This window comes from Primulina eburnea, chromosome 5 (genome assembly GCF_022965805.1).
Source record: "Primulina eburnea isolate SZY01 chromosome 5, ASM2296580v1, whole genome shotgun sequence".
NCBI classification, from domain to species: domain Eukaryota; kingdom Viridiplantae; phylum Streptophyta; class Magnoliopsida; order Lamiales; family Gesneriaceae; genus Primulina; species Primulina eburnea.
Window position 1 is genome coordinate 16,386,434 of NC_133105.1, and position 15,541 is coordinate 16,401,974.

Sequence of the window (15,541 nt, forward strand, 5' to 3'; positions counted from 1 at the left end):
GCGCATATACGCCGAGGAGGGTCGTGCATATGCGCGAGACGTGCAACACAAGGATGAAGCTAGTTGCCCCTTACCATGCATGATATATATATCATCTTCTCAATTGTACTTCAGATGAAAAGAAAAAGAAACGAGAAAAGCTACGGAAAATCCTCACGCCTTTCATATTTTAGAATTTGATTTGCGAAAGATCCGCTCGTCAGAATTTCAATCCGACTTCAGTACGGTGTTCCTATCAACAAAGACTTCAACTGGACGTAAGTTTTACTACCTTTTGTTATGATTCGAAAATATGATATTGAAGGAATCAGATGTGATTCAAATATGGTGTTCTTGATATATTAGACATCGAATAATCGAAACCGGATTGAAGAACAGATACCGTAGAAAATTGTTATGATTTTCAGAATTGAATTGATTGAGATTATAAAGAATTTGTATCAGATTATGTTTATTGATTGATTATGAGTTATTGGGATTGGTATATACTGATTTTTTATTACCGGTACTTCGAAATTGTACTGTTATGCCGTCAGAATTTGATAAGACTGAAATGTCTTGATTTGAGTGGTATATTGATATTGTACTCCTCGATATTGTCATTGCCAGATTGGGTATTGACAGGCTTCGAATTCGATATTTCGACTTCATCATATCGACGAGAGAAAGGTACGAATCAATGTTAACTGGGAGATGTGACTCGAGTCAGACTCGACTTGGGTTTTCCATAAACCACATACTTGTTTGATATTGTTTTAATACCTTTGTAATATTGGTATGAATATTCTTATTCTATTGATCTATAGAATATCAGAGAATAGAAGATAGATTACGAGAACGATTCATTAGCAGATGTGCCAAGTCTTGGGCAGAGGTGGCTAGACATTGGATGTTTGGTTTATAATGATGTTTCTTAGAAGTAGATCGACTTCTATTGCTGAGATTCTATATATGTGCCAATGTCTGGGAACCGGGATCCCTAGACTAGACTAGAATAGAGTCAAGTCATAGATGATGAGTCAAAGTGTAATGCCCAGTTACTCGTACAAATGATAATAATGCGTTTATATCGTTTATTGTAGTTAGTTAGCTTATTAGATTTCACGTGATGATTGAGGTATCAATATTGAGATGAACATGATTTTTATATTGTCCATGGTGTATTAAGAATCAATATGTGTCTAAATAGTGATACTAAGATTTGTAGACAAAGTAGTGTAATGAAAGTTGGTATGGGACGACAGGAAATGAGATGAAATATGGTAGTTCTTACGGGTTTTAACATAATCATTGGAATATTGATCCAAATTGAGTGAGGCCATAACCATTATAAAGCTAAGATATAATGCTACAACTTTCAGATTTTGGGTTTTGTCCAAATCATTGTAGAAGACATGCCAAAAGTGCCCCGAAGTGTGTCGTGTATACCGTCATTCCCTCACTAACACATGTTAAGAGAACGAGCATAACTTTACAACTCAGACCTCCAAATGACATGAAACCAATTGGAGATTCAAGCCAAGACATAGGGCTACAACTTTCATGTATATCACTTTTTCAAATTATGAAGGGAAGAGACGTTTCCGGAGCAATATTTGAGGAACCAGTGCACAGAGGCAGAATGGGTGGCGCCCGAGCGGTAGGATTTTACCGCCCGAGCGCGAAAAATTTTGGTTTCGGACAGAATGTGCCGCGCTCGAGCGGTAATTCATGACCGCCCGAGCACCCCCCTGTATTTAAAAAGATAAGTTTCGAATTTTCTAAGCATTCCAACCATTCCACAGTTTCTTCTTCAGCATAAGCTCGAGAGAAACTCCAATAAATCTCCCTCCAAAGCTTCTTTCTTCAATTCTTCCTCAATTTTGAGGTTAGAAGTTCATTCTCCGTCACAAGAACATCATAGAGGTGTAAGTTTTCTTCTCTTTTAGTAGTTCTACATATAGCGGAGTGATTTTCACGTAGTCTAAACAATAGTAACTGAATTATTGATACATTTGACAGTATAGGAGCGAGAAACATCGTCTCAAACAAGTATTACGCTTGGACTGTAAGTTGGCATGTTCTTGAAGTAATACATGAGTAATATTATGAATTTCAAATGCTTCTCATTTTTTTATTGCTATATGTACATTGTTAGTATGTTTATTGATGAAAAAATAGCACCATATTCCATTGTTATGTATTAAATATGAAAGGAACTCATGAATATTGAAGACGGGTGCTATGTCATGAACATGAACATGGATATGAAAGGAAAATGACTGATTTTACATGATATAGAGCTTGTTGACATCATGGGTGGTTTATCTCCACCAAACCTACTGGCCAATATATGTTCATGGGGCGTGGGGTTGCCAAAGGTTGCTCCCTGACGTCCAACACAGTAGTAGCTATATGATAAAGCAAGCACGGTAATACTGGTTAACTAATGAGGCTCAAGTACAAAAATGAACATGAATATATGCTATAATATGACATGGTTTAAAGATTCATTTTTGTCACGACTTGATATGTAAGTTCCTTCGACACATATTGATACGTAAAAGTGTCAACTTATTGAGTTTTATAAACTCACGTAGCTCATGTATTATAGGATCATGTAGTGAAGAGACGTAGTATGCCGGTTCGCCAATGGATGCTTGTGACGTGCCTTACCTCGACAAGAACCGGGACATCTTATTGTATAGCTTCCGCATATGTATTATAGTAAATTTTATGTTAGGGTTTGAAATAAGTTCCATGTTATGTATGATGATACAAAGTATGTTTTTTATATGAGAATATGTTTGCAAGTGTGTATAAATAGTATTGCTTGAGTTTTTGGTGTATACAAAATACAAATTATGTTTTTTATATGAGAATATGTTTGTAAGTGTGTATAAATAGTATTGCTTGAGTTTTTGGTGTATACAAAATATAGGGACATCATGCCAAATTTTTTATAAAACGTCAAAGTGATGCCTCTTGTTTGATTTTCTTCATAGTATAGTTATATCATTCAAACTTTATTTTGATTATGGTAATTATGCTAAGTATAGAGTAAGGGTGTGACACAAAGAGTTTGATTTACAATTATATATCATTTCATGTTTTCAGATTTGGTACATGTTATTGATAATTCTTATATGCTTTTATATGATTGCATGTACACGTTGTTTATACTGGGAATGTAATTCTCACCGGAGTTATCCTATTGTTGTTGTGTTTGTATGTGTACATGACAACATGTGGGACAGGATCAGGGTCAAGACGAGGATGAGAGATTACAAATTAGCGTGGAGATCCGGGCCCAGAAGTATAATAGGATTCAACACTTGATATATAGTAGTTGAACCCTTGTTTGATTTTAATGTAATTGTACAAGACTTGTAGTTTTATTTTGATATGTATACCAGACTGATTACATTATGTTCCGCATTTGTATTTAAAAATAATAATTTAGACCCAGTTTATTTAATTGATCCAATTAATCTCAAGAATGATTAAGAAATGAATTAGCGTCCGGGTCCCCACAGCAGGTCTGAGTAAAAAGTTATGCTCATTCTACCAAAATGTGTCAGTTCAGGAACGACGATACGCACGACACCATTCGGGCCACTTTTGGCTCGTCTTCTCTAAGGATTTGAACCAAACTCAAAACATGAAAGTTATAACCTTATATTTATCTTTCTAATGGAAGTGGCCTCAAATCAATTGGATCAATATACAAGACATTATACTAAAAATCACAACTACTGCCACATTTTTCATACCGTTCTGCACTTCCATTTCCTATTTGACTCAAGATCAACTTTCTATTCTACCCATTCATTTCCATAATCATCATAAACTATGAACATAATACTACCAAACACAATAAACATACACCAACTATAACCCTATTTAATCATTCTCTTAATCATCATGAACCATGAAAATATCTCCAAAAACCATTCTATTATCATTTCAATAAAAATCACCATAAAATATAACCATTACCAATAACCATTGCATATAATCTCAATTATTAAACTATAAAACATGTTCATAACAATGATAAACTATAAATATTAACATGATAAAGAGTTGGGCTATTACAACCATAGTATGCAAGTTAAAGTGTAACAAGCTCGCTTTTGTGTCAAAATGAACTGTAGGAACAGTTTGAGGAAATATTGAATGCTACTCACATTCGAATGTATGTGCAAGAGTTGGATGGTGCATGAAACTCAAATAATGATGTACGCCACTTTCAAGGAGCTCATGAGCACACACATGCAAGATGGGGCTTTGGCCCATTAGCGTGGTGTACATATGACTGGGTTTATTGAGAATGTGGTGGGCCTGGAATATGTGATTCCTAACAAGTTAATTGATGACATCAATTTATTGTCATTCTCTTCCTCATTTGACGGATTTATGGTGAAATTCATTTTGAATAAGATTGATGATAGCCATGAAGAGCTAGTCAGTATACTTATGACTTATGAGATCACCATAAAAGTTGAAATTTTTGTTTTTCTAATGGGCTTTTCGTCAGGACAAAAAATGTGCCACAAGGTAAGGGAAAGAAATGTTATGCCCCTCACAATAAAAACAAACCCAATAAGAGGAAAACTCTGAAGGACACTTAAAGGGCCTACAAAGCCCGATAAGTCAGAACATATTTGTTTCACTGCAAGAAGTCCGGACATAAGAAATTATATGCGCCAGAAATGTTCTGGAAATGTTAAGTGAATGTCCAAGTAAACATGATTCCAACAACAAACAAAAGAAAGTTAGATGATCGAAATCCTGAACAAATATGACACGGTAGACTATGTCATATTTTCCAAAGAAGGATGAACAAAATAGTGGGAGAAGACATGCTTGACATGTCAGACACGAATTATCTACCTTCTTGTAAGTCCTGTCTAAAAGGAAAAAAGACAAAGAGTCCATACAATGGAAACATGGAACGTGCGCATGGTCTGCTGGATTTGATCCACACCGACGTTTTTGGCCCGCTAAGTGTTAGCACAAAATATGAGCAATCCTAATTCATTACCTTTACTGATGACTATTCGAGGTATGAGTATGTTTATTTGATGAAACACAAATTTGAAGCATTTGAAATGTTCAAAGAATTCAGATCTGAAGTAGAAAAACATCTAGAAAGGAGTATTAAGACACTTCGATCTGATCGTGGTAGAGAATACTTGAATGCTGAATTTTTGGGTTATCTAAAAAAGAATGTTCTATAACAGTGGACTCCACCAGCAACACCACAATTGAATGGTGTTTCTGAACGTTGTAATCGAACCTTGATGGACATGGTTCGATCTATGATGGGATTCACCGAATTGTCTACATCGTTTTGGGGCTTTGCGCTTGAAACTGCGGCAATGCTGTTGAATAATGTTCATACTAAAACAGTGGATAAAAATATGGGGATGTCTTGCTTACGTGAAGCAGACAGTGGGAGACAAATTGGATAGTAGATCCATTTTGTGCTACTTTGTAGGATATCCAAATAATTCTGTTGGATATTATTTTTATCATCCCAATGAAGCAAAAATGTTTGTTTCAACAAATGCCACCTTTCTGGAAAGGAAATTTCTATTAGATAAAAAAGGCAAGATGATAGAATTTGAAGAAACTCAAGATACTCACTCAACTGTAGAAGTTGAACCTAATCCCCAACAACCAGTAGTTGAAGTACACGCTCCTATAAGGTCTGATAGGGTTGACAGACCACCTGCAAGATATACGCTTCTTCATGAACAAGGCCATGATGAGCCTTGTGTTGGATGTGATCCAATGAACTTCAAAGAAGCAGTATCTGATACTTATTCATCCAAATGGCTTGAAACCATGCAATCTGAAATTGACTCTATGTATTCAAACCAAGTCTGGACATTAGTGGATCCACCCGAGGGAATCTTTCCCAGAGGATGTAAATGGATCTAAAATAGAAAGCTTGGGCGGATGGGAAGGTATTGATCTTCAAGGCAAGACTGGTTAAAAAGGTTATACTCAAAGGCAAGGAATTGACTATGAGGAAACTTTTCACCAGTTGCTATGTTTAAATCAATTAGAATACTACTAGCCATAGCAGCATGGTATGACTATGAGATATGGAAAATGGATGAGCATTCCTCAATGGAAACATCAATGAAGAAATTTATATTTATCAACCTGAAGGATTCACATCAGTAGGAAATGAGCATAATGTATGCAAACTTCAGAGATCAATATATGGTCTCAAGCAGGCGTCAAGGAGTTGGAACCTCATATTTGAAAGCACTATCAAGGAATTTGGTTTTGCTAAAAATCCTGAGGAACCACGTGTGTACAATAAAGTTAGTGGGAGTGCAGTGACATTTCTGGTACTTTATGTTGATGATATCCTGCTAATTGGGAATGATATAGGATTACTGCAATTAACTAAAGTACGGTTAGCAAGTAAATTCTCCATAAAAGACATGGGTGAAGCATCATATATATTGGGAATACAAATCTATAGAGATAGATCAAAGAGGATGTTGGGACTCACCCAAGCGACTTATAACGATACCATCCTTAAGCGACTCTCTATGGAAGAGTCCAAGAGAGGATACTTACCAATATGTCATCTTGTTACTCTATCTAAAGCAATGTGCTCCAAGACTGATGAAGAGATAGAGATGATGACACGTATTTAATATGTGTCAGCCAATGGTAGTATCATATATTGTATGATATCGGCACGTCTTGATGTTGCTTACACTCTGAGTGTTACAAGCAAATATCAGGCGAACCCCGGTTAATGCATTGGAAGGCCGTGAAAGATATTCTTAAGTACTTGAGAAGGACTAAGAACTTGTTCATGGTCTATGGGGTAGAGAATTGAAATTGGAAGGCTACACTGATTCTAGCTTCCAATGTGACGTAGATGATTTGAAATTGAACTTTGGTTTTGTATTCATGTTGAATGGTGCGGCTGTATCTTGGAAAAGTTCCAAGCAAGATACCGTTGCGGATTCCACCACTGAAGCTGAATACAGTGTTGCATCTATTGCAGCAAAAGAGGCAGTTTGGATGAGGAATTTTGTCCAAGAGTTGGGCGTCATTCCTAATGGAGTTGATCCAGTCCCGGTGTACTGTGACAACACTGGTGCCATTGCGCAAGCAAAGGAACCAAGGTCTCATCAACTATCCAAACATATACTGAGAAAGTTGCACATCATCCGTGAGATTGTGGGAAGATGAGATATATAAGTCGAAAGAGTCCCCTCTACAGATAATATTGCTAATCCACTTACAAAGCCCTTACCAGGACCATTTTTTGAGAAGCATCGCGAAGCAGTGAGATTAAAGTTATGGGTATTTGGCTCTAGGGCAATTGGGATATTCTTAAAATAGATGCCCTGCAAGCCAAAAAGTTGGCTAAGGAATTTATTGACTCAAGTGTAATAAACAATTTTTATTTTAATAAAATTTAACTTTTTTTTGTCTTGTTTTACTTTAGTTGTATACCTATGCAATCATCATAGATAAAGTCCTTGATTATACTTTAGTACAAATGAATAGTAATTCGATGTTGAAACTCATTTGTAAACACTGTATAATCTAAATTTGTTCCTATTTAATTCAACCGCCTAAAACATAGATAAAGGTCACTTGAGCTCGAGACTAGCATATGTGATGTTGTGTACCGCATTTCTTGGCAAGGGCATAGATGTCCAAAGATGCAGATGGGTGGTCATATGACGATTATACCGAACTACTCTCCCTCGGACATTCCAAGCGGTTATCATTCATCGAGAGGATAAGTCTGTGGTTATGATAGTACACCATTAGTCCTTACGACCCGGGACAACACTGAGGCTCTATATGCTAGGGCTGTGCTTTAACTCATTTACCGATTCTAGGAGAGTCATCAAGTGGCGAGATTGGATAACCTATGTGATCTGATGGATTAATAGTGCATGGAATCTCTGGCCAGAATATGAGAGGTAAATTAGAGAAGGAGTTCGCCAATTGTACATGTGATGCAACTATTTATTCTCAAATATGTGCCACATAGTTATCGAATTCTTATGCAACCCTCGATGAACCAATGGTTACAGTTTCGATCGGGATATATGAGATGAAGGGACTGTATTGTACGTTAATCATAATCAACTAGTTCATGCAGGTACTATCAGTGATACCTAAGGAATCATGGAGCGATGCTACTAGACGCTCTTACCATGATTCGATGGGTTTAATCAGAAATATAATTTCTGACATTCTCGTGATCAATATTTGATACATAGAATGAGGCAAATTAGGGTAAGCCCGAATAAAAGATTATGTCTTGAATCACAAAGAATTGTGAACTCAAGGCTAGCTGTTTCTCTGAACCATTGAGGGTCACACAAGCACTTGTTTACTTTTTCTCGTTTTGATAATAAATTCAATGAGTTGAATTTATAATAAATAAGTCTTATATGATCAATCGATAAGGTTATAAATAAAGAGAAATTTTGAGAGCATGATTGCTAAAATAGTAAAATAAGTACACATGCCTTATTTAGACATTGGCGATCTCGAAATTAAAGTGTGCATCATAATAACAAATAAGTTGAGATTGTCACATCGATGATGTTGGATCATCGATCGGGATTATGATAATGTCAGTATAATGGGAGCATAAATCATGGGCTTGTAGGAGTATAATCCCATAATGCTAATTTATTAAATTTTAAATGGACTTTAATAATTTAATTAGATTTTAATTGAGTTAAAAATTAGCCCATTAAGTTTTTATAAAATATGGTATTGATTTATGTAATATGAAAATATACATGATACCATAGTTTTTAAAAACTTGCACACAAAGTTAAATAATATATATATGGATATTTTTTAAATATGCATGATTGTGGTGTGCAATTTTCCAGAATCAAAGATATATGTTGAAATCATTAACTTAATTGATATGATTAATTAAGGAAAGTAGTAATTTGTTAACATAATAAAATATATAACTTGGGTTGGTTAATGAAGAGGTGGCCGTAGCTTTCATAAGAAGAAAAAAAGTCTCCAGTGACCATGAGTGCTCTCAAAAGGTTTTTAGAATCAAATTTTTTTCTTGATCTCATCGTTAAAACATCTTCTATACTTTCTAGTGCAAGTTAGAAGATGAACAAGTAATCCGGTTGTGGACCTGATTCGAAAATTAAAGAAGAAGATCGGAGACATTCGTAGGGATTTACAACAAGATATATGTCAGCTAACACCGGAGTAGTTGGAGTCGAGTGAATTAATTCATTAAAGGTAAAATTAAATACTCCCTATGAATGTTTATTTATCAAAAATCATACGAGTGCTCAAACAAATATTTTGATTTTCAAAATAAAAATAAAAGTTCAAAACTTCCGCTGCATTTTAGGCACGAGAAAATCGAGATTCAACAGTATGAGTATGTGTATTTATGAAATACAAGTCCGAAGTATTTGAAAATTTCAAAGAATTCAGAGCAGAAGTAGAGAAAAAATTAGGAAAAAATATTAATACTTTGATCTAATCGAGGTAGATAATACTTAAGTACTAAATTTCAACACTACCTTAAAAACAATGTAATTCTCTCATAGTGAACTCCTCCTACCACACAACGGTTGAATGATATGTTAGAATGTCGTAATCGAGCTTTGATTGAAATGGTTCGATCCATGATGAGATTCACTGAATTGTCGCCATACCTTTGGAGATTTACGCTACAGACTGTGACAATGTTGTTAAATAATGTCTATACAAAGGTAATGGTTAAAACATCATATGATATATGGATGGGAAAACCTCTCAATTATTCTTTCCTAAGAATATATGGATATCCTGTTTTTGTGAAGGACACACTGACAAGCAAATGGGATAATATAGTCAATCTGTGCTGTGCAATATCCAAATAACTCCTTAGGATAGTACTTTTATGAACCCAAAGAAACAATAATTTTTGTTTCAAGGAATTTCACCTTCTTTGAAATGATTTTATATTAAATAGAAAATGTGTGATGATAGAACTCAAAGAAATTTGAGAAACAACTACTTCTGAAATAGTACAACCCACGCCCCAGCATCCAATCAAAGAACTACATGATCTTAGGAAATCTGAAAGGGTCTCAAGGCCATTGAAAAGGAAGATCTTGCTTCTTGAAGAGGGCCAAGATGAGCTCATTCCTGTATTAGATCTAAGTAACTTCAAAGAAGCAACATCTGATGTCGATTCATCCAAAAAACTTGAAGCCATGCAGTGTATAAGATGGACTTCATGTATTCGAATCAAGTATGATCCTTAATAGATCCACTTGAGCAAATTGTTGTCAGATGATGCAAATAGATCTACACAAAGAAACTTAGGACGGATGGGAAAATAGTGACCTTCAAAGATAGATTGACAACAAAAAGATATACTCAAAGACAAGAAATTGACTATGATAAGACCTTTTCATCAACCATAATCTTCAAGTCAGTTAGTGTAATGCCCGGGATTTTTATTTGTGACATTGCGATTATTGATTTATAATTTGATGTGATTATGGACGGAAAGGATTGGACCGAGAAAGACGAAAAAGTACATGAAATATGTGCGAGGACAGTACCCGTCGCGCATATGCGCGGCACTGATGCGCGCATATGCGCGAGGCAGGCAGAGGACCTTGCGCATATGCGCGAGACAGGGCGCGCATCTGCGCGAGGAGGTTCATTGACAAATGTTAGATCCAGAGAACCTCGCGCATATGCGCGACGATGGTACGCGCATATGCGCGAGAGGCTGAAGGGAGGACTGCCGAGACCAGTAGGTCTCGCGCATATGCGCCGGTTGAGGTCGCGCATATGCGCGAGACGTGTTGTGTTAAGGTGAAGCCATTTGCCCATTACATGCAAGATATATATATATGAATTGACTTCATTCCGTTCATTCTCCAGCAGCAAGCACCGAGAGAAGATTCAGAAGATCCTTCAAGCTTAAAGATATATTAGCAACTTGGTTGTGCAACATCTAAGCATCCGATTTTGAATCCGAGGTTAGGTTCTCGCTCCTTGCATCATAGGCTTCTAAAGGATGTAAGTTTTGTTATGTTCTTGCTTGATTTGGAAATATTATGTTGGGGAAATCAGATTTTGAGCTATAGGATGTGTTCTTGATATGTTAAGATAAATATTTAAACCGGATCAAAGAAATGTTGTCGTATGAGATTGTTATCGATTTTCCATGCTTTATGTGAGGTAGAATGTACAGATTTGGTATTGACATGATATGTTGATTGATTATAAGTTATTGAGATGGGCCGTATCTGAATTATATTGCCGGTATATCAAGATTTCACTGTCATGCCGTCGAAATGTATCGAGATTACGTGTTGATATTCTTACATTGAGTTGGAGATTGATATAGTGCATATCAATCATGTTATTTCAGATTGGTATTGAAGGTTTTGAAGATTGAGATTCTTATCATCCAACCAAACACCAAGAAAAGAAAGGTATAAATCAATGTTGAACCGGGGGATACGACTCGAGTCAGACTAGACTGGAGTTTCCCTAAATCACATACTAGATTGGTTATGCTTTGAGATGTTTGTACTTTGTCTATTAAGTTGTAGAAATGAACTTGAGATTGATGAGTCATTGGCAGAGTGCCAAGTTACTAGATGTTCGGTGGTATTGATGTACGTAGGAGAAGATCGACTCCTATTGTAGATAGTTGATACTGAGAGGACCGAAGTCTAGGAATAAGACGTACTGCCACCTCGATTGGGAGAGTAGGTGGGAGATTTGTTATGTCTTATTCACGTCGGGATCCCTAGAATTAGATGTAAGTCGAGTCAAGAGTTTTATCTGTATTCACTAATGTGTCATAAAATCATGATTCATGTTCTTGATACATTGTTTATACTTTTGTATATGTTCTTATGCATTGCATGTATACATGTTTTATACTGGGATATATTCTCATCGGAGTTTCCGGCTGTTGTCGTGTTTGTATGTGTGCATGGCAACAGGTGGGACAGGATCAGCATCGAGAAGAGCTTGAATGAGTGATGATTAACGTGGTGATCTAGGCTTAGATACGAAACTGGTGGTTTATTACTAGACGTGTTGTGATGGAAAATAAACACTAGTTAATGGTTTGTAAATGGAATAAGTTTGCAAGTTGATCATGTGTTGTAGACTTTACATTTGATCTTGTACAATAAATAAACTTATCTTGTTGTATGCTTATATACACTTTTTTTCAGCAATGCTTGGATATTAGAAGAATTTTTTTTTATATGTAAGAATCATACACAATTGATCCTATTAGTCCCAATGATTAAAGAAGATGAATTAGCACCCGGATTCCCACAACAGGTGGTATCAGAGCAATAGGTCTGTAGGCTGAGATAGAAGAGAGTGAGCGGGGTAGGTTGAGTCTTTTCCTTGCTTATTTATTGATACTAGCATGGGAATGTTGTATTGTTTTTATACTTATATTCTATGCTAGCATGAAAGCATGTTTTGTTGTTGTGAAAATACATGTTTGCTTGTAATCTGATTTGATTTATAGCATGTATTCTTAAAGAATGAATCAGAACCGATTCTGGATCAGAAGTAAGATTATCAGAGGAAGACTGAGACAGATTTTATGTGTTAGAAGACTAATCTTTTTGATAATCAGATATGCCTCCTCGAAGAGCAGCAGTTAGGGTGCCAGAACAGGGCAGTACATCCAATGATCCTATGGATGTAACAGCTATACCAATGGAAACTTTGCTGAAATGGTTTCAGTCATTCAGACCACCGACATTGAAAGGCACCGAGTATTCTGTTGACTGTGAAAGCTGGTTAGACGATATTGAGATGTTGCCATACCTTTGGAGATTTACGCTACAGACTGTGACAATGTTGTTAAATAATGTCTATACAAAGGTAATGGTTAAAACATCATATGATATATGGATGGGAAAACCTCTCAATTATTCTTTCCTAAGAATATATGGATATCCTGTTTTTGTGAAGGACACACTGACAAGCAAATGGGATAATATAGTCAATCTGTGCTGTGCAATATCCAAATAACTCCTTAGGATAGTACTTTTATGAACCCAAAGAAACAATAATTTTTGTTTCAAGGAATTTCACCTTCTTTGAAATGATTTTATATTAAATAGAAAATGTGTGATGATAGAACTCAAAGAAATTTGAGAAACAACTACTTCTGAAATAGTACAACCCACGCCCCAGCATCCAATCAAAGAACTACATGATCTTAGGAAATCTGAAAGGGTCTCAAGGCCATTGAAAAGGAAGATCTTGCTTCTTGAAGAGGGCCAAGATGAGCTCATTCCTGTATTAGATCTAAGTAACTTCAAAGAAGCAACATCTGATGTCGATTCATCCAAAAAACTTGAAGCCATGCAGTGTATAAGATGGACTTCATGTATTCGAATCAAGTATGATCCTTAATAGATCCACTTGAGCAAATTGTTGTCAGATGATGCAAATAGATCTACACAAAGAAACTTAGGACGGATGGGAAAATAGTGACCTTCAAAGATAGATTGACAACAAAAAGATATACTCAAAGACAAGAAATTGACTATGATAAGACCTTTTCATCAACCATAATCTTCAAGTCAGTTAGTGTAATGCCCGGGATTTTTATTTGTGACATTGCGATTATTGATTTATAATTTGATGTGATTATGGACGGAAAGGATTGGACCGAGAAAGACGAAAAAGTACATGAAATATGTGCGAGGACAGTACCCGTCGCGCATATGCGCGGCACTGATGCGCGCATATGCGCGAGGCAGGCAGAGGACCTTGCGCATATGCGCGAGACAGGGCGCGCATCTGCGCGAGGAGGTTCATTGACAAATGTTAGATCCAAAGAACCTCGCGCATATGCGCGACGATGGTACGCGCATATGCGCGAGAGGCTGAAGGGAGGACTGCCGAGACCAGTAGGTCTCGCGCATATGCGCCGGTTGAGGTCGCGCATATGCGCGAGACGTGTTGTGTTAAGGTGAAGCCATTTGCCCATTACATGCAAGATATATATATATGAATTGACTTCATTCCGTTCATTCTCCAGCAGCAAGCACCGAGAGAAGATTCAGAAGATCCTTCAAGCTTAAAGATATATTAGCAACTTGGTTGTGCAACATCTAAGCATCCGATTTTGAATCCGAGGTTAGGTTCTCGCTCCTTGCATCATAGGCTTCTAAAGGATGTAAGTTTTGTTATGTTCTTGCTTGATTTGGAAATATTATGTTGGGGAAATCAGATTTTGAGCTATAGGATGTGTTCTTGATATGTTAAGATAAATATTTAAACCGGATCAAAGAAATGTTGTCGTATGAGATTTTTATCGATTTTCCATGCTTTATGTGAGGTAGAATGTACAGATTTGGTATTGACATGATATGTTGATTGATTATAAGTTATTGAGATGGGCCGTATCTGAATTATATTGCCGGTATATCAAGATTTCACTGTCATGCCGTCGAAATGTATCGAGATTACGTGTTGATATTCTTACATTGAGTTGGAGATTGATATAGTGCATATCAATCATGTTATTTCAGATTGGTATTGAAGGTTTTGAAGATTGAGATTCTTATCATCCAACCAAACACCAAGAAAAGAAAGGTATAAATCAATGTTGAACCGGGGGATACGACTCGAGTCAGACTAGACTGGAGTTTCCCTAAATCACATACTAGATTGGTTATGCTTTGAGATGTTTGTACTTTGTCTATTAAGTTGTAGAAATGAACTTGAGATTGATGAGTCATTGGCAGAGTGCCAAGTTACTAGATGTTCGGTGGTATTGATGTACGTAGGAGAAGATCGACTCCTATTGTAGATAGTTGATACTGAGAGGACCGAAGTCTAGGAATAAGACGTACTGCCACCTCGATTGGGAGAGTAGGTGGGAGATTTGTTATGTCTTATTCACGTCGGGATCCCTAGAATTAGATGTAAGTCGAGTCAAGAGTTTTATCTGTATTCACTAATGTGTCATAAAATCATGATTCATGTTCTTGATACATTGTTTATACTTTTGTATATGTTCTTATGCATTGCATGTATACATGTTTTATACTGGGATATATTCTCATCGGAGTTTCCGGCTGTTGTCGTGTTTGTATGTGTGCATGGCAACAGGTGGGACAGGATCAGCATCGAGAAGAGCTTGAATGAGTGATGATTAACGTGGTGATCTAGGCTTAGATACGAAACTGGTGGTTTATTACTAGACGTGTTGTGATGGAAAATAAACACTAGTTAATGGTTTGTAAATGGAATAAGTTTGCAAGTTGATCATGTGTTGTAGACTTTACATTTGATCTTGTACAATAAATAAACTTATCTTGTTGTATGCTTATATACACTTTTTTTCAGCAATGCTTGGATATTAGAAGAATTTTTTTTTATATGTAAGAATCATACACAATTGATCCTATTAGTCCCAATGATTAAAGAAGATGAATTAGCACCCGGATTCCCACAACAGGTGGTATCAGAGCAATAGGTCTGTAGGCTGAGATAGAAGAGAGTGAGCGGGGTA